This window comes from Megalopta genalis, chromosome 16 (assembly GCF_051020955.1).
Source record: "Megalopta genalis isolate 19385.01 chromosome 16, iyMegGena1_principal, whole genome shotgun sequence".
NCBI classification, from domain to species: domain Eukaryota; kingdom Metazoa; phylum Arthropoda; class Insecta; order Hymenoptera; family Halictidae; genus Megalopta; species Megalopta genalis.
This window is the reverse complement of record NC_135028.1, coordinates 7,143,217-7,165,210: the sequence shown is the minus strand read 5'-3', so window position 1 is coordinate 7,165,210 and position 21,994 is coordinate 7,143,217. Positions and strand designations below refer to the sequence as shown.

General features: G+C 38.6%; 1 protein-coding gene across 1 annotated transcript in view; it reads left to right on the top strand.

The window, feature by feature from the left end:
- The window catches only part of Con (leucine rich repeat protein connectin), a 618,546-nt gene that overhangs the window by 232,034 nt on the left and 364,518 nt on the right, over positions 1-21,994 (top strand). The window contains exon 3 of the mRNA XM_076526778.1: positions 21,273-21,353. The gene's annotated coding sequence lies outside the window, so the exon portion shown is untranslated. The remainder of the gene's footprint in view (positions 1-21,272; positions 21,354-21,994) is intronic.

Below are 21,994 nucleotides of genomic sequence, written 5' to 3'. Positions count from 1 at the left end.
GCCAAGCAGATTTTAGTAAACAGTCTGCCGAGTGCGCGTGCACCTAACGCACTATAATTCGAAGTCCAATTAAAGAAAAGGCCGTTTTAGCTTTAATTAAACTGGTGGGGAAATGCGTCGTCACACGCACATATGTCTCGGGGACATGTGCCCCGGTCGCGTTATCAAGAAATCTAATTGAAGTGCTCGAGAGAGAGCGGGAGAGAGAGCGGAAGAGCGGGAGAGAGAGCGAGCAAGAGAGCGGGAGAGAGAGAGCGAGAGAGCTAGAGAGCGGGAGAGAGAGAGCGAGAGAGCGAGAGAGCGGGAGAGGGAGAGAGAGAGCGAGAGAGCGAGAGAGCGGGAGAGAGAGAGAGAGTGAAACAGTGAGAGAGAAAGCGAGAGAGTAGGAGAGAGATAGAGCGAGAGAACGGGAGAGAGCGAGAGAGCGAGAGAGCGGGAGAGAGAGAGAGAGAGAGAGTGAAACAGTGAGAGAGAAAGAGAGAGAGTAGGAGAGAGATGGAGCGAGAGAACGGGAGAGAGCGAGAGAGCGGGAGAGAGAGAGCGAGAGCGGGAGAGAGTGAGAGCGAGAGAGCGGAAGAGAGAGAGAGAGAGAGAGAGAGAGAGAGCGATGCCCTGGACAGCGACGGCGAACCAGAGATGAATCGGGTCGAAATGTTGTCGAGAAAAAAAGAAAAATTCGCCGCTGCGTCGGTCAGATATTGAACGAGGCTACGCCGCTGGCTTTAAAAAGATCAGCGGGGAGCTTCATTGTGTCGTTTTGTTAAATGTTACATATTCCACTGAAACAATATCCACTATCTTCGATGAAGTATCGCGAACGTGAGAACGATACCAAAATAAACAATACAACCTGGACGTAACGAAATTGCGAATAATAAAACAACTAAAAACTTGTTCGAATCCATTCCCTTCGGCCGTGCAATTTTATATCATTTTTTAAACGCAATTTTAATATTTTAGAAAATAATTTTAGGAAATAATAGTGTTCATGATTAGGTTTAGATATAAAACATAGAAAATTCATGAAGATACTCTAATCAGTGATCCCATATTATTTATTAAAGCTCTCACGTACCGATTGTTTATCGCAGAGAACTTTTTCAGTTCACAAGCAACGCAAAATTATGTCTAATACTCGGCCGCACACGTTAGACGCGTTATACACGGTGTCCCAAAAATGTCTCGCAATTCGAAAGTGGCGGGTTTCTCGGGCCATTTGAAGCAACTTTTTCCTTTACAAAAATGTTCTCCGAGGCACCGTTAACGAGTTATCAACGAAAAACCGTGACCAATGAGAGGCGAGCTCGGCTGGCGCGAGGCGACCGAGCCAATGAGCGGAACTGGGCTTCGCGCGCTGGTCGGCTGGGCCGCCTCGCGTCAGCCGTGCTCGATTCTTATTGGTCGCTGCTTTTTCGTTAATAACTCGTTAACGGTGCCTCGGAGAACATTTTTGTAAATGAAGAAGTTGCTTCAAATGATCCGAGGAACCCGCTGTTTCCGGATTGCGAGACATTTTTGGAACACCCTGCAGGAAATCCCGCCTTCAACGTGTCTCCTCGATGCGCGAGCAAATGGAAGGGAAATGCGCGGCGCGTATTATATTCGATTCACCGCGGTGGAAAAAGTTCCTAGGCAACGGAATTTCGGTGGTATGTCCTTTTTACCGAGAGAGAGAGAGAGAGAGAGAGAGAGAGAGAGAGAGAGAGAGAGAGAGAGAGCGGACTGGCGCGGGCTCGCGGTCCGGTATGGGAAAAATAAATAATCCTAATTGCGGCCGAATGGTCCGGCGTCGTGATGAGGAAGAGAGAAGAAAATAAGAGCGACGAGACACAGACCGCGCCGCGCGGCCGTCTCTGTGCGCCCGAGACAATGGATAGAGCCAGCCGCGCGCGTGTTGTTCGCAGCTTTTTTCTCCGCGGCGACGATTTTCTCCTCCGAGCCTTTCTCGCGACTTCGCGCTCGCGCGCGCCGATAATTCCCCTAATTATTTATTCACGGCGGGCGCAAAGTAGCCGGTCGCATTGTCGATATTTCCCGTCGAACCTTACCTTCCGCCGCGCCTTCTGGCAAAAAAGAAAGGAAAAACCTACTCCGAGCTTGTACGGCTGTTCGCGGTTTCTCCGCACTGCTTTCAGCCACCCATACGGTTTTTATATGCTCGCACCGGTTCGTTATGGGGTTCCTTTTCCCTGCGAAACCAACGCGCCGCGTCGCGTCGCCTCGCCGCGGAAATTATTCCCGGGGCGATTTTCGAGCCAGCGTCGCTCCTTCGCCGGTTTTTATCGGCGCGTTCAGCGTCCGTTATGAGCTATACATGTAGCCTGCGACGAGAAATTTGGTTCTGTGGGTCAACTGCGTGCGGACGATGCTTTTGTTTATAAAGCCGGGTATGAAAATACTTCCACGCCGGACGTCAGGTGAATGCGATTTATGGTCCGCCGTCGGAGCAGAGTAATTGAATTGAATTTTTATCCAGACGGCTTGTCCTGACTTTCGAGGTCGGCTTGCCTCGAAAAGGGGAACAGCGGTATAAAAAGAAGGATATTTGGAAATTGTTTACTATTATTTATGGAGGAATGAGAGCGTGTCTGTCTGATCGCAGGACTGATTTAGACGTTTTTGTTTTTATTTTTGGGTTTATTTCGCTTTCAGTTTGCACGGTGTACTTTTCGATTGGAGGTACGTGTTTTTGGCACAAAGGTTGGAGGATAGGTTTAGGATATGAAATAATTGTGAGAGACGAAGTGCTTAGGATTATAATTTATAGCGATGATCGACGGTGCATACACAGTAACTGGATCGGCGGACAGAAATTGACTCGTATTGACTAGGCCTGTGTGCAGAAATTGAGACACAGTAACTGGACCAGAGGATAGAAATTGACTCGTATTGACTAGGCCAGTGTGCAGAAATTGAGACACAGTAACTGGACCAGAGGATAGAAATTGACTCGTATTAAGTAGATCAGTGACTAGAAGTTGACACACAGTAACCGGACCAGAGGATAGAAATTGACTCGCATTAACTAAATGAGCGAACAGAAATTGCTACACATTAACTAAGAAGGTCTCAGTAACTGGCACACACAGTAATTAACTCGTTATCTTTTTAGAAGCACAGTAACTCGCTCAACAACTGTTTTGTACGTTTTCTCAAATATTTTGTATATTATAAAAAAATGCGTACATATATAAAACACACCACATATAACCGAAACATTTTATGTATTCTCGTATTATATTATATATTAATATATAATATAATAATATATATATTAAATAAATTATATAAATTATATATTAATATATAATATAATACGTTAATATATAATATAACGTATTAACATATAGTATAATATAGTAATTAATATAATATATTAATATATAACATAATACGTTAATATATAATATAACGTATTAACATATAGTATAATATAGTAATTAATATAATATATTAATATATAATATAACGTATTAACATATAGTATAATATAGTAATTAATATAATATATTATTGTATTAATATCACTAAATAAAAAGAATTAGGACCAAAAATTACTGTGTACAAGCTGAAACAAAATTGAACAGAATTTCTTGCATCCTGTTTGCCAATCTCACAAACAAGAAAAACACCACAAATGCCAATTTTACATGCCACGGGGGTGGATATTTCCCCAATCGAACCCTTTAATCGAATGCTCAACCCTTTCGCTCCGATGGGCGTATATATACGCCCTCGAAGAATGACCATTCGTATACGAAGAGCGTATACACAGGGTGTCCCAAAAATGTCTCGCAATCCGGAAACAAAAAGAAATACATATTTTTGGAACCAGAAACGCATTCCACGCTTCAGTGTCAACTACTCGATAATACGATCCGTTCACTGCGATCACATTTTGTCGCGAGCGCTCCGTAGCGAAAGGGTTAACGTATCCAAGATCCCAGAAACGGGGCGTCGATTTCGTTTGACAGTCAACGCGACACCGACACGTGTCACTCGCTTCTTTCCCCTCTGAGTCGACGATAGGGGTGGGTGTGTGGGGTGGTGACACTCCCGTTCCCGCGCGGGGGGTCATTAACGCATGTGGGCCCGCCCGAATCCCGGAGAACGTTCGCCCCGACCGCAACGCCGAAAGACGGCGGGGAACCCCTCGTCGACTCGAGCGTCTGTCTGTCGTCTCTCCGTGACACAGAAACGGGGATTAAGTATACGGTTAACCATGGTGACCCGTGGGGCTCACCCTCGTCTCGCAGCCGGTGGGCGAGACAAAGCGGGTCAATCGCGCGATTGACGGGCCCGCCGGTAACCGGAACGACGATGCCGCGCGGTTAATGTAGGAGCTACGGGTATCTCTTTCGGATCCGTCATCCATCCGGGTTTATTTCGACGAGAGAATCGAGTCATCGCGATTAAGGGCGATTAACCCAATGCCGGCCGAGCGTCGCCCTTCGTGGGCGCGCGTGGAAAATGTCACGGAATAATTATATCCGGGAGTTCGGGACGCTCCGGACTCGAAACGCGCGGTTTACGAGTATCGTGGTGTAATACAGTCTGGGGCAAAAGCGTCCCGGGATTCTAAATAAATAAACGAATGTACTTGTTTATTTGGGGAAATTGATCGCGACGCCTTCGAAATAGATCCTGCGCCGAGACACGTGGGACAAGTGTGCCGATTACTGTGCTCGTTCAATTGACGTATCTGGAGCTTTTGACAAATTGTTTACGTAATTTTTATGTAATTATTTTATATATATTATTTTATATGTTTTATATATATTTTTATATGTATAATAACATATATAATATATAATATGATCATCAATAATATGTAACATTCAATATGTTATATTATATATTTATTGTTATATATTAATGAATTTTATATATATATATATTATATTATATTATAATAATATATAACATTTAATATATTATAATGTATTATATATATTAATAATTATATCAATATATTATATTATATATTTACTTTTATCTATTAATAAATTATATATTAATTATATTAATATATTATGTAATATTATATTATATTATAATAATAATATCTAACAAATAATATATTGATTATATTAATATATTATATACTCATTATATATATTAGATATTAATTATACCAATATATTATATTATATTAGAATAACATATAACAGTTAATATATTGTATTATATATTAATCAATTATATTTTTTAAATTATATTATATATTAATTATTTCAATATATTATATTGTAATAATAATATCTAACACACAATATATTGATTACATTAATATATTATATACTCATTATATATATTAGATATTAATTATGTCAATATATTATATTATATTAGAATAATATATAACAATTAATATATTGTACTACATATTAATCAATTATACTTTTTTAATGATATTATATATTAATTATATCAATATATTATATTATAATATATTAGAATAACATATAACAATTAATATATCGTATTATATATTTATTGTTATACATTAATCAATTATATTTTAATTATATTATATATTAATTACAACAATATATTATATTATTACATATAAAATATTAAGTATATCATTACACATTAATTAAGGCGGATAGATCATTGTAGCAGACAGACGCAGTAATTAGATCAAGTACAATGGCAAATTTTGTTGCATTGTTGGAAATTACTTCGCCGAGATTATTAACGATAAATTAACAGGGAATCACGAATTTTACGATGGAGAAGTCGTAAACGCAACGAGTTAATTCCCGATTCCTTTCGTGTAATATCGAATAGTCGCGGAAAGGAGCGTGTTTGCGCAACATTAATCGGTCGCGACTCTACGCCATTGGAATCGTTCGTTGCTAAACTTATTTAACGAGAGGCCAGAACACGTACGTTTCCCGGCCCTGTCCAAATTTGCATAGTTAACAGTACAATATTTAACTACGTAACTGCGTTGACGCCGGGCGACGCTTTATTAACGTGATTACGAAGTAACGCCGTCGCTCACCGCTCCTATGAATTCAATATATAAATATGCTACGCCGTTGCATAAACACCGCTCGAAAGTAGTAATTAATGTAACTATTCCGTGTCGGGCTGCCTCTGTTCGTATCTCGCTTGGCACACGTTTAGTTCACGTGTTCAAGATAACAAGAATACAATATTTCAGATAATGAAAATTGTTGAGCTTATTTGTTCATTAATTATACTGGAAACATTAAATTCGTGTTTTCAATGTGAAATATATTTATGTAATACAAAATAATCTTAATATAAAGTGTTTGAATAATATAAAATAATTTTAATATAAAATAATTTAAATGTCAAATATTTAAATAATATAATATAATATTAACATAAAATATTTGAATAATATATATAACAATATAAAATGACAATATAAAACAATCTTAATATAAAATATTTAAATAATATAAAATAATTACAATATAAAATATTTAAATATAAAATATTTAAATAATTTAAAATAATTTTAATATCAAATATTTAAATAGTATAAAATGATATTAATATAAAATATTTAAACAATATAAAATGATATTAACATAAAATAATATTAATATAAAATATATAAATATAAAATATTTAAACAATATAAAATAATATTAATATAAAGTATTCAAGCAATAGAAAATAATATTAATATAAAATATTCAAACAATATAAAATAATTTTTATATAAAATATTTAAATAATACAAAATAATATTAATATAAAATATTTCTATATTTAACACAAAATATCGAGATCGTTAACAAAATTCCAAATAGACCATCCGAGTGATTATGTTTAAAAATTCCGTTTCAATTATTTACCGGGTAAATCCTTAGCTGCGAATCGCAGATTTTGAAAAAGCATCGAGCCCCGTACAGAGCAGCCGGGCTTGTACAGAAGCAACGTGTTAAGAAAGTTACGAGCCTTGAACCGAAGTGGCTCGCAGTAGGAACTCGGATGCTCCGGAACTAGAGTTGATGGCCGGCTCTTGTACCGGTTTACCATTACTTTTTATGAATGTTGTGCACTCGACATTTATTTGGCGTCGCCTCGGTACTTATTTGTAGTGTCTTCTAAGTGCGAGAACTTCTCGGAACGTTTAAACAGAGGAAATATACGGAAGCGATAATAAAAGCTGTACAAATACCACGTGTACGTACAAACCGTGCAAAAAGTTTCCGATCTTATTAGCACATAATATACATATACAACTCATATTCGTGTATAATGCAGTATATAATATAGTATACAATATTACAATATTAAGTTCATACTAATATACAATTTACAAAGAATATTTGCATTTTGGAGGTAAAATAAATAATATATACACGTAATAATAATAAATATTATATACTAACAACAACAACAACAATAATAATAATAAAATAAATATTATATAATAGTGACAATAATAAAAATAATAATAAATATTATACAATAATGGCAATAATAATGAAAAATATTTTATAATAGTGACAATAATAATAGCAATCAATATTATATAATAATGACAATAATAATAATAAATATTATACAATAATGGCAATAATAATAAAAAATATTTTATAATAGTGACAATAATAATAGCAATCAATATTATATAATAATGACAATAATAATAATAAATATTATTCAATAATGGCAATAATAGTAAATATTATTAAATAATGACAATAATAATAATAAATATTATTCAATAATGGCAATAATAGTAAATATTATTAAATAATGACAATAATAATAATAAATATTATACAATAATGACAATAATAATAATAATAAATATTATATAATAATAGCAACAATAATAATAATAATTATTATTATATATATATTTCAACAATATTAATTAAATATATATCAAATAATAACATTTACAAAATATATAATATAAAATAACCTTATATCGGAACGATTGCATCCAACCCGACGTTTCCGATCGATCCTCGGATCGTCGGCATCGTCCGCCCGGCAAACCCGAGGGTATTACGCGTGGCTGAAATGAAGCCGCGGTTATTGAATCACCGGATACGGCGGCGGTGGTTCCATTATACCGGCAATTAGTATTACAGGAACGTTCCCGTTGAAACGCTCCTCTCGGCGGCGATCTTTTAATCGAGAACCCGCGGCGAACCCGCTCCTCGAAAAGGATCCGACGGATCTGATTACGGCCCCGGCAACGGGCGGAAGGAAGAAGAAAATCACGCGTGTCGCTGCCGAGATTTACGGACCGCTTTATCGCGGCTGTCCGTGGAAATGCACGTAAACGTTCGCGGCGCGGCGCGACGTCTGCGGCCGCGGCCGCGTCCGCGACGCGTGCGCCGGCCTCGCCGGGGCTTGTACAGTAATTCAGTGACAAACGAGTTCTACGGAGTACATAGCGCTCGTTCCTGTACGACCTGTTACTAAATAGCCGGCTGGTTACGACTTCGCCGTGTATCCTCGCGTTCGCAACAATTGAGCGCGCGCGCGCGAGCGAGCGGCAACCGGCAACTCTTCTCGTTCGGTGCTTCAATTCTGCGCGTTCGGGCATGTAAATTCGAAATTGCCAGCGAATACCTGGAAATTCTCTTTTACTCTCTCTCTCTCTCTCTCTCTCTTCCTCTCTCTCTCTTCCTCTCTCTCTCTTCCTCTCTCTCTCTTCCTCTCTCTCTCTCTCTCTCTCTCTCTCTCTCTCTCTCTCTCTCTCTCTCCCCACCCTCGCTATCACGGTATCCCGTCGGCCGGGGTGGCGGAACTGCCGCGGGCGTAACTAATTCCGCGTGTAAAGGCCAACCGGACGTTTTCTGAGGCGCGAACTACTTTCCGCGGCGTGTTGCCTTCTCCCCCCCCCCAACATTTCTATTGCTTTCTCTTTGGCCCTCCCCCCGCTGTATTGATCTCTGTCTCTTTCTGTTTCTCTCTTTCTCAATTTTGATCTTCCTCTTTCGCGTTCTTCTTGTCTTCTTTTCTCTTGTGTCGATCTTCCCGCTGTTTTTTCTCCCCCTCGTGTCTTCTTTTTTCTCTTTTTCTATTTCTCTCTTTCTCCTTCTTCTCTTTTTCTCTTTTTTACTTTTTCTCTTCTTCTCTTTCTCTCTTTCTGATATATATATATAATATCAGATATTTTAATATTTAATATATAATACATAATATTAGATACTTTAATATTTAATATATCAAATAATATATTTAATATTTGATATATCGAATAATATATTTAATATTTAATATATTGAATAATGTATTGAATATTTGATATATCGAATAAAATATTGAATATTTGATATATCGAATAATATATTGAATATTTGATATATCGAATAATATATTGAATATTTGATATATCGAATAATATATTTAATATTTGATATATCGAATAATATATTTAATATTTGATATATCGAATAATATATTGAATATTTGATATATCGAATAATATATTTAATATTTGATATACCGAATCATATATTGAATACTTGATATATCGAATAATATATTGAATATTTGATGTATCGAATAATATATTTAATATTTAATATATCAAATAATATATTAAATATTTAATATATCAAATAATATATTAAATATTATTACTATAATGATATATTTAATATTAATAAATACATATAATATTATAATATGACATTCGACAAAACTGTGAGGAAAATCGTGGTCCACTTTTTAAGACTGACGAAGTCAGTCTGCTGTTCAGCTGTGAAAGATGAAAAGTCGGGCGTCACTTAATTTTACCAATTTGCAACAATTTGCATTCCCCGCGCGGCGAAAGCATCGGGAACAGGACAAAGGCGAGTAACAACGGGACAAGTCGAACGGAACCGGCGAACACACCGAAACTTCGGAATTCCCCGATTCTCTACGGCTCCTCTTTTCCCTCGCTTTTCTTTCCCGTTTTCGCTGTTCGGCTCCCGGCGGAGCCTCGTGGACCCACCACCCTCCTCCCCCTCCTCCCCCCGCCCCGGGGGAAGCATTAATCCGCGGATTAGACCGAACGCTTAAAATCAAGGCTTTAAATTTGCGCGAAGATTAAGGTGAAAGTTATCCGGGATTATGCGCGAGTTTAACTTGAAACCAAATTGTTGGAGTTTAATCTCTAATTAGCATCGTGAAGGTGTATCCCACGATGGCCGACCGTCCCGTATTTCACTTTAAATGCGGCCACCTCGCACGCGCGTCCCCACGTCGCCTGCAACAAAACTTTCGACTGCGTGGGACCGCTACGTCATCTTTATTAGTTACTGTCTGCCACTTGTCTCTCTCTCTCTCTCTCTCTCTTTCTCACTATTTTCTGCTGTCAGCGCAACACTTCTTTATTCTCTGTTGCTCTCGCAATTTCGCATCCTTCCCTTCGCTGTACAGTAATGTCTCTCTAATTGACGCTTGGATTGCCCACGAAAATGGACAATTTGAGAAGAGGAGATACGAATATTATTAATATCAGTGCGGTTCATTTTTGTAGTTACGAATTGTCAATAACTATAAAAACGAGCTATAAGGCTCGAATAATAGAATCTCCTCTTCCCAAATTGTCCATCTTTGCGCGCAATCTGAGCGTCAGTTAGGGAGACATTACCGTATTGTCTTGGCAACAAAGAAATTTCGGTTTGCACCGATAGACAGCGTTACGTTCGCATCGTCGTTCTTTCGTTAAGGTTCTAATTTTTTGGCCTCCAGCTTCGGTAGTCGACGCGTTTAGGTTACTATAGAAACAAATTCCGCGCAGTTTCGTTCGCAACCGACAGTTCGCCGTCAACTTTAACACGGAGCGCGAAAACGAACATTTCCGACGCGTTTCACTTTTTTATTTTCATAAAGGCAAGAAAGCGGCCGAGGCTCGCGAAGAGACACGCGAAGTTTACGGCGTCGATCGCTCGACGGAACGCGCGCGTCGGAATCGCTTCGAAAAATTTCGTTCCGAAGATTTCTCGCTCGAAGACGACCAACGTTCCGGTCGGCCTTCCGAAGTCGACGACGACAAAATCGAAGCCACGATCGAATCGAATCGTCGTGTAACTGTACGAGAGATCGCGAAAAGGTTAAATGCGTCGCGCGCAACGATCGAATGTCGCGTAAGACGTCTTGGACTCGTCGAGAAGCTCGACGTTTGGATTCCGCGCGAATCGAAAGAGATTCGCTCGACGCGACGAATCGGCGTTTGCGACGCGCGTTTTAAACGTAACGCGATCGACCCTTTTTCGAAGCGAATTATCACCGGCGATAAAAAATGGATCGTTCGCAATAACACTGATCGGAAAAGGTGATGGTCCGAGCGCGACGAACCAGCGCGAACCGCATCGAAAGCCGAATCGCGTCGGAAAAAGATCTCGCTGTCGATTTGGCGGGACTGGAAAGGTGTCGCGTATTTCGAGCAGCTTCCGAGCAACCGAACGATCGACTCGGATGTTCACTGCCGACAACTTATGAAATCGGAGGATGCGATCGAAGCGAAAACGCCGGAATTGGCGAATCGCGAAGGAATCGCGTTCCACCGCGACGATGCGAGGCCTCGCGCGTCTTTAGCGACGCGTACAAAGTTATCGGAGCTTCGTTGGGAAGCGACGTCGCGTCCTCCGTATAGCTCCGACCTTGCACCGTCGGATCGTCATTTATTTCGAAGTTTACGAAACTTTTTAAACGATCAAAATTTCAATAACAACGACAGCCTCGAATCGCGCTCGATCGAGTTTTTCACCGATAAGCGCCAGAAGTTTGACGGAATCACGAAGTTACCGAAAAGATGGCGAAACGTCTTCGAAGAGAACGCAAAATATTCGACCGATTAAAGCTCGTTTCTTGCGCGGAGAAACAATTGTATTTTATTTCGCATTGAAATACCGAAATTACACCTGCTCGCACGCTCTCGCGCCGTCTCGCTCTCTCACCCTCGGCCACCCCTCCATTTTCTCACGTTTCCTCGCGCCCTCTCGCCTTCCCTACATTCTGCCACCCTTCTTTCTTCCCTCCCCCAACCGCGCCGTTCGAGAGTACACTTTCATGCACCGCCCCGCTGAATTTTCTTTCTCGTTCCAACGCGCGCCGCCGCGTCTTTCTCCGATTTTTATCGCGCGCCGTTTCGCGCATTCTCGAGCACTTTCCGACGCGTTCTCACCGGCGCGACTTTTTCCTCGATTTTATTTTGACGTATCGTATCCCGTCGCGAGATACTCGGGCGGTTGTGAAAGGGAAGGAAGGGGGAGAGGAGGGGAGGAGAGGCATTCGTCGGCGATCGGTTCGATTGTTCGCCAAATATTTGACCGGCGTAACGCACCGATTCCGATCTGTCGGCTGTTTATCCGTCCTCAAAGCGTGCCCGATGAAATTTATTTAGTCCGCGCGATTATGTAAATCGTGTCGTGCACGCGGCAGCCGTATATTTTACAAGCGACTGGACCGCGGTTGGACGATCACGCGTGCCGCGTTCCCGCGCGCGCGCGCGCGCGCGATATTTTTTATTTCTCCCGATACGGCCACCGATATCGTCGGATTAACATGATTTGTTTCCGAAGACACAAATTCTCCCGTTGGCCGGGTGGGAGGGGAGGGGGGGGAAGGGTGCTCGCTTCTCGTCAATCCGTTGTAATCCCGGCTTTACGGACGAACGTTGACCGTTCATTATCGAAACGAAGTGTATGTATGCATGTATGTATGTATGCGTGCCGTATCTCGAGATTTTCGCTCGTTTGAATAATAATTTCGCGTTTTCTTTCATATTAAGATATTCGAGGTGGGGGTGAAAGCGTGTCTGTGCACGTATTATGGAACACCGTGATTCCTTTTTAACGATGGCAGGATTTCCGCGCCGGGGCCTGAAAGATTTCGTAAAATTATATGATTTATTCGTTCGATTAAACGAATATTATGATGCAAAATTATTATTTTTAGTTCGTAGGAATTTAGCCATTCGGTTGGCGAAGCGTTAATACGGAGTATAAATAAGTAAATGAATGAGTAACACTAGATAGACCATATGTGAAAGTGGATGCAATCATTCTGGTTCTACTTTTGAATATTGTTTTTTTATTAATTCGTCCACGTGAATGCAGCTATGTAAAATATGAATATAATTTATGTAAAATATAAAAAAGCTTAAAAAAGCGTAAGAAAGCTTAGAAAAGCGTCAAAAAGCGTAAGAAAGCGTTAACAAGCGTGAAAAAGCGTAAGAAAGCTTAAAAAAGCATAAAAAAGCTTAAAAAGCTTTAAAAAGCACAAAAGAGTATAAAAAAGCTTAGACAAAGAAAGCTTAGAAAAGCACAAAAGAGTATAAAAAAAGCTTAGAAAAAGAAAGCTTAGACAAGCGTGAAAAAGCGTATGAAAGCGTTAAAAAGCGTGAAAAAGCGTAAGAAAGCTTAAAAAAGCATAAAAAAGCTATAAAAAAGCTTAAAAAATTGCAGAAAAGCGTGAGAAATGCTAAAATAGCGTGAAAAAGCGTGAAAAAGCGTAAGAAAGCGTAAGAAAGCTTAAGAAAGTGTAGAAAAACATCAAAAAGCGTAAAAAAGTGTGAAAAAGCATACGAAAGCTTAAAAATGCGTAAAAAAAGCTTGCAAAAGCTTAAAAAGGCGTAAGAAAGCGTTTATTCGAATACCCGTGTTTCAGTAATTGGTATCCGTGTTCCATACGCGGGGACAGGGTCGTTCCCGATTGTACCAGTTCACGGAACGCTTGTCTGATTTTCTTGATCGCATTTTTCACAGCGAATAAGTTTAAATAAGTTTAATTTGATTTCTTAAAGAGTATACCGTTCCGGTTAAATAATGTTTGTTGAAAATATGTTGGTATTGAGATTGGCGATTAAAAAAAGATTTTGGCGGAACCATCCCTTTGAGAACTGTTTTCACCTACTAAATATGGATGAAGTATATCCATGAAGTATGGATGAGCTGATCCATATGCAAATTCGATTAGAATTATGTATCGGTGATAAGTCGTGCCTTTTGCGACTGATAGTACATATAATACTAGAATATATGTTGTATAAAATGTGGTTATCAAAACAATAACAATATAAAGCTGAAATGAATAATTATTGTTATACCGACAAGTTAGTATTATATACATAATAATATATATATTATAACATTACTTATTCATTTTTATTATAACATAAATAAATACTATTATAATACTATAATAGTATATAATATAATACTATAAACTATAATAGTATTTAATTAATATTAATATATTATTATTATTAGTAGTAGCGATCAATATATATAATACTAATTAAATACTATTATAATAGTATAATAGTACAATACTACATAAATATAATACTATAATATAATATAATTACTCTATAATAATACTACTTATATAATAAAATAGTATTTATTTATTTACTACCACTACTATTACTATTACTTTTCTATTACTACTATTTATTTACTAAAAAACTGTCGGGTTGAATCGTTAGTTCGTGTTGGTTCTTTTTATTGTTTTTATATATTATATATTACAATTATTTTTTACAATAATTTTTAATTCACAATTATGAAAGACTTAATAACAGTAATCAAAAATGATTAAACCCAACAAAAAGAACTACAACACAAACAAACAATAAAACCTCGACAGTCTCAAAACGTCCTTTATTTTCCACGACATGATTCCCAATTGCCCATCCCCCAACCCCCGGACAATCTGATATAATCCGAGATCGGAACCAGCCGACCATCTATAGAACCGACCTAATCCCGTACGTAGCATAGTGTCCTGCTCACCCTACCGGAATCCTGGTCCCGACCAGGTCCAAGACGCGGTATCTTTACGCCTGCGTGGACGAGAGAAGGCATCGGGACTCGACGATGCGCGTTATCTTAGCGGACTCGCCGATCTCTCCTTCCTATCGACGCTTCTATTTACAGGGTGTCCGAAAAATGTCTCACAATCCGAAAGTGGCGGGTTCCTCGGATCATTCGAAGCAACTTCTTCCTTTACAAAAATTGTCTCCGAGGCACCGTTAACGAGTTATCAACGAAAAAGCAGCGACCAATAAGAATCGAGCACGGCCGACGCGAGGCGGCCCAGCCAACCGGCGCGCGAAGCCCAGTTCCGCTCATTGGCTCGGTCGCCTCGCGCCAGCCGAGCTCGCCTCTCATTGGTCGCTGTTTTTCGTTACTAACTCGTTAACGGTGCCTCGGAGAACATTTTTGTAAAGGAAAAAGTTGCTTCGAATGACTCGAGGAACCCGCCACTTTCGGATTGCGAGACATTTTTGGGACACCCTGTATGCACGGGAGCCGCGATACGCGCGAGACGGAAGACGCGGCGCAGCCAGATTGTGCCAGCCACGCAGCCATCCAGCCACTCGAACGCGACGCTTCTCTAATCGACGCGACGCGGCCTTATTCGCAAGAACGTTAACAGCCTCTTCCGACTTAAGCAGCCACGGCCGCTGAACGCGCGGCCCCGTGGGAAACCGTGACGTCGCCCGAACTTCGGCTCTACGCGCACGGTAATCTGCCGATTACGTGTAACACACGCGTCTCGCAGTCATCCAGGAGCTGGTGAATAAGGGATGGTAATACACACAGCCGGCGAATCCGGGAATCCTTTGGAACCCTTTGGGCGAGCCTGATGTATCAGGAAATCGGGGATTGCTTTCGTCGTTGCAACGGGAACTGCGAGAGATCCGAGATATCCACGCGGGACGCCGGATTTCGTACAATCAAGCAGGATCTCTTCTCTTTCTCTTCAAGATGCTCCGGATCTCGCTGCGTTTCTGTTGTTTACGATGCACCGGCGCGTATCATTGCGAAAATGGCTCGAACGGACGCTGTTCGGACGCTGCGATCGGATCGATGTGCATAAGGTCGTGTGCATAAAATAATTGTAATGTTAGTGTTTAATAATTTTTATAATTATAATAATAATATTTAGTAATTGTAATCATTGTAATATTAATGTTCAATAATTTTAGTAATTATAATACTAATATTTAGTAATTTTATATATATAATAATTGTAATATTGATGTTTGATAATTTTAATAACTATAATACTAATATTTTATAATTGTAATCAATGTAATATTAATGTTTAATAACTATAATACTAATATTTAATAATTTTAATAACTGTAATATTAATGTTTAATAATTTTAATAACTATAATACTAATACTTAATCATTTTAATAATTGTAATATTAATATCTAATAATTTTAGTAATTATAATAATTACAATGAGATTGTAATAGATTTTAGGAAAAGATTAAAAAGGGGCTATAGAAATGAATTATTTGAGCCTCGCATTTCATTTTTATAATTGTTAACAATCGGTAACTATAAAAATGAATCCATTAAATTCTCACTAATTCGCGCTGAGATTGCGCACAAAATTGGACAATTTTGAAAGAGAAGATACGATCATTCGTGCCTCGGCGACTCATTTTCACAGTCAACGATTATCAATCACTATAAAAACCTGCCACAATGCTCGAACAATCGTATCTCCTCTCCCCAAATCGTCCATTTTCATGCGCAAACCGAGCGCGAATTATGAAAAAATTACTATTCCCGTCGCGTCAAACTCCTACGCCGCCTCAAAAACCACCCTCTCCGCTCCCAAAACCCGCGCAAAATGTACCCAAAAGAACTTATTCCCGCAAAAGTAGCTCCAGAATATACCTATAAAATGAAATTAAAATCAAATATAAAATAAAATTAAAATTAAATATAAAATAAAATTAAAATTAAATATAAAACAAAATTAAAATTAAATACAAAATAGAATCAAAATCAAACATAAAACCCGCATCACAGTAAACTCTCCCAAACAAATCCGCCCCTGCAAAAAGATCTAAAAACTAAAACAAGATCCCCATAATTTCCCCGCTGAAAAATATTGTCGTTCCGCAAAACATCCCCAATCCCCTCAAAATTCCCGCGCCGCTCACAGAAAGGATCAGGCCGCGAGTATTCGCCGTTCATAGAATAATCAGCCGACTACCCGATGAAACGACACGGCGAAGGAAGGCATCTTCTCGCCGGATATCTCATCGGGCTCGAAGAAGCTCCATCGGAGGAGCGCGACAGAGCCGGAGGATCGGCGCGCCCCGGTAGGAAAGAAGTATGAAAAAGGTTCTCTCCTTTAACTAAAGCACCGGGGCCAAAATTATTTACGAGTTTCTCCGTGTAACCGGGGATCCGCCTCGCTTCCGTCTTCGGTAGCGTCTTATTCAGAAAGGGCCGTTTAGATCCCGCCGGCTGAAAAGACCGACCCGTAGACCGTACATTAACCTGGCCCTCTTCCTTCCTGCCTCCCCGTCGTCCTCGACTACGACAACTACGACGACGAGGACGAGGACGAGGACGAGGAGGACGTATCCTGCGACGTATCCAGGCCGAGGAGGGCGGCGGGGCGGGGCGGGGGGAATGAAACGCGCGAAATTAAATGCATCCCCGTGGCCGTGCGGCACCGCGGCGGGCCGCCGGCGTCGGAGTCGACGTCGACGTGCCAGGGAAAACAAGCCGACCGGCAACAGGCCACCCTCGTAATTCTATCTCCCCCGGTTCGAAACAAAAGCCAACGGCCGCGGGCTTGTGTGGGTCTCACCTGGGCCACCCGTGCGCGCGCGCGCGTCCGTGAATCCCGTTGTCGGGGGTTGTGAACCGAGACTCGGGCCGGTGTGTGCACGAGGTTTCGGGAGAGCGCCGAGGAACCAAATCCAAAGCCGGCTGACTCCGGCAGCCGTCTCGCTTCGGAACAATTAGGGATCGTTTCTACGGGATAATTCCCTCCCGCAGAATTATACTAAATAGTCTGCTCGAGGGCCTGCCAGAGAGGCCGGGTCTTCTACTCTGCTATCGCGCCGAGATTGGACCGCTTCAAAAGGCCGGGCTGAAATACAGCCGCGTCCCCCGCGTCGCTGGTTTTTCTGCCGATGCGGGGGGCGAAGGGACGTTCGCGAGTTTCGTGAGCTAGTTTTCTGGGAATATGGTCTTTTGGGTATGGTTTGAGAGGGTTTTGGGGGCGGATGGGGTGGTCTTTGTGGCGGCGAAGGAGTTCGATGCGTTGGGAATGGTAATTTTTTCATAATTCGCGCTCGGTTTGCGCATGAAAATGGACGATTTCGGGAGAGGAGGTACGATTGTTCGAGCCTTGTGGCAGGTTTTTATGGTGATTGATAATCGTTGACTGTGAAAATGAGGCGCCGAGGCTCGAATGATCGTATCTTCTCTTTCAAAATTGTCCATTTCTGTGCGAAATCTCGGCGCGAATTAGGGAGAATTTACTGTACTCGAGTCTTGCAGCTTGTTTTTGTAGTTGCCGATTGTTAACAATTTTAAAAATGAAGCGCGAGGCTTGAATAATTCATTTTCATAGGCCTTTTTTATCTTTTTCTAAAATCCATTAAAATTATTTGATATTAAAAAATATTACAATCATTAAAATGATTAAGTATTACTATTATAGTTATTAAAATCATTAAACATTAATATCACAATGATTAAAATTACTAAATATTAGTATCTTATAATTACTAAAATTATTAAACATTAACATCACAATGATTAAGATTATTAAATATTAGTATTATAATTACTAAAATTATTAAACATTAATATCACAATGATTAAAATTACTAAATATTAGTATTATAATTACTAAAATTATTAAACATTAATATCACAATGATTAAAATTACTAAATATTAGTATTATAATTACTAAAATTATTAAACATTAATATCACAATTATCAATATTATAAGATATTAACATTAAAATTATTAAAATTATTATTCTAATATCAAGATTCTCTAATAACAATAATCGCGACGTACAAAAGAAGAATACAAAACAATGCGGTGGTTGTAGATCAATAATAAGCGGAGCGCATGAATACACATGCAATGTCTCCGTTACGCTCGTGCCATAAGTTATAAGTGACCCGGCACCTATTATTAAAACCCAACGATGCAATTTATCCGACCGATCCACTGTTGGCAGTCATTTCATCCTTCATCTTGTTTAATTGAAAGTGTAGCTTAACCGCTTTTGTACTTGTATAAGTTGTTGCCGAACATTAAGCCGCACTACATCCTAGCATTTTTCAAGATCTGTCCGGCTGATTATCGGAAGATTCATAAGTTCGGCCATTTCGCGAGTTCGTGCGGCGAATACATTTGAGTACGCTATTTCCGATCCGCTTAATCAACACAGTGATTAGCAACGAAACAAATACAAAAGCGGATATCCCTTTACATGTAAAAACACAATATATATATATATATATATATATATATATATATGTATATATATATATATATATATATATATTTATTTATATATATTTATTTGAAAATTTCAATAGCTAAATCTTTAAAAGAATATTTAATGAAATGAACAGTTTATCTATATTTACCACTAAACGTAAAAATAGCCTTATTTCGACGCCATGAAAGAGAGCGTACTAATTTTGAGACGACGAAATAAGAGCATTTTTACGTTCCTGAGATCATTTGAAGCAACTTTTTCCTTCACAAAAATTTTCTCCGAGGCTCCGTTCACGAGTTATTAACGAAAAACGATGACCAATGGGAGGCGAGCTCGCCTGGCGCTACGCGGCCGAGCCAATGGGCGTAACTGAGCTTCGACCGCTCGTTGGCTCGGCCGCCTGGCGCCAGCCTAGCGCCAGCCGAGCTCGCCTGTCATTGACCACCGTTCTTTCGTCAATAACTCGCGAACGAAGCCTTGGAGAAAATTTTTGTAAAGAAGAAAGTTGCTTCAAATGACCTCGGGAACCTCTTTTTTCCACTTGCACAATAATTTGAGACACTCTGTAGTGCGAGAGGTTAATGAATGATCGGAGAGAGTGAATTTAGTGTAAATATTGAAAGTAGAAATGTCAAGTCACGGAACAGAGTCATTTCGATCGCGTTGCAACAACGCTTAACAAGAATAAGAAATTCATTTGGACGGAAAATTTTAGCACACCGTTTATATTTTTTAGTATCTTATCCGATTATCGCCTCACATATTACGACGTTATTTAAAGGAAAAATTTAAAATCATTAAAATTAATATTATATAATATATAATATATAATATTATTATATAATATAATATATAATATATAATATTATTATATAATATAATATATAATATAAAATTAAATATAATATAATATATTATATTAATTTAAATATAATATAATATATAATATAAAATTAAATATAATATAATATATAATATTAATTTAAATATAATATAATATATAATATTAAATTAAATATAATATTATATATTACATAATATTGAATTATTAAAATTTAAAATTACTTTAATGAAAAACCTTATCTTACAGCGGTCACATAAGAAAATATGAAGAACATACAATATCAGTGGCTATGTTTTTTAACGCGTCACCGCATTAAACCCGAAGACTATGGTTCATGGTTTGCAGCGAAGCCGACAGCGCAAGTTTCACAGCACTGTAATAACCGACAACAATATTGATCAACATCAACTTCGAAAGATATACATTCATACATATTCATCGACTTGTGTACGACGTCTTCTGTAATTCCAGGAATTACCGGTTGTTTTCTGCCTCCAGCGCGTTCCGTTATGCACGGTTCCGTTGTTGCATCGCGAAACACACCTGGCAATGATATCGTCCGCACGTGTTAACGCTAGATTTACGGAGCACGAAAAAACAACAACAGCTGTTTCATATTAGTTTATAAACGTAACAATGAGACGTTTATTTTGATTTCTAACAAGCGAATAATATAGAAATTGAATAAGTAACTTATAAATGTATCTTTACGATGTGAATAATCGTGGATTAAAAGATTAGTGAAAATTAGTATTACTATTTATTCTGTATAAATATATATATACTATATACTATATACTATACTACATACTATACTATATGCTATATATTATACTATATACTATACTATATATGCTATATTCTATACTATAAATACTATATATACTATACACTATGTACTATATTATATATATACTATACATACTATAATATATACAATATACTATACTATATATATTATACACTATATTATATATACTGTATACTATATTATATATACTATATACTATACTATATATTATATACTATACTATATATACTATATACTATATTATATATATAGTATAAAATAGTCGAGAATAAGAAATACGTGTTATCGAAGAAATATAATTGAACATAATAGATGTTTTGCCACCATTATAATTCCATATGCATCTGTAAACATAATCGAATTTTTATTTGTTGCAGTTTCCGAGGTATAATAATTATACGACGCTGTGCATTCTCAACCCCTTGAAACTAATTCTAAGCCATAACTACGAGAAGCAGGTATTTTTTTCACTTTTCGTTATTTTTAAGAAAATTGCACTATATTTTATGACAGGATAACAGATAACGTTTCCTGTAATTGTTAGGAATGTTGATATAAAAATAGTATTAGTAAAAATAGTAGTAGTAGTAGTAGTAGCAGTAGTAGTAGTACTTCAAGGTGATTTCAATATTTTATATCGCATCACCATTTAAATTGACATCACGATTCCCGGAAGTTCCTCCGAATTTCGTCGAACTTAGAATCCCGAGTTCTCCAATTTCCGCGGGATGGTGAGGGAGTTGGGGGGCGGGGGGAGGAAAAACCCGGCGGTTTCTACGTCGGTCGCCGTCGGCAAACCAACAACTGGCCGTCGAGATCGTCACGAATTGCGAACGATCGGAAGTTTCGGGACGTCCGCGGGCAGGTTTCTCCGGCTATAGTAATGTCTCCCTAATTGACGCTGAGATTGTCCACGAAATTGGACAATTTAGGAAGAAGAGGTACGATTGTTCGAACCTTGCAGCTCGTTCTTTTTATAAAAATGAGCTGCAAGGCTCGAATAATCGAATCTCCTCTTCCCAAATTGTCCATCTTTGCGCGCAATCTGAGCGTCAATTAGGGAGACATTACCGTATTGTTTTGGCAAGAAAGAAATTTC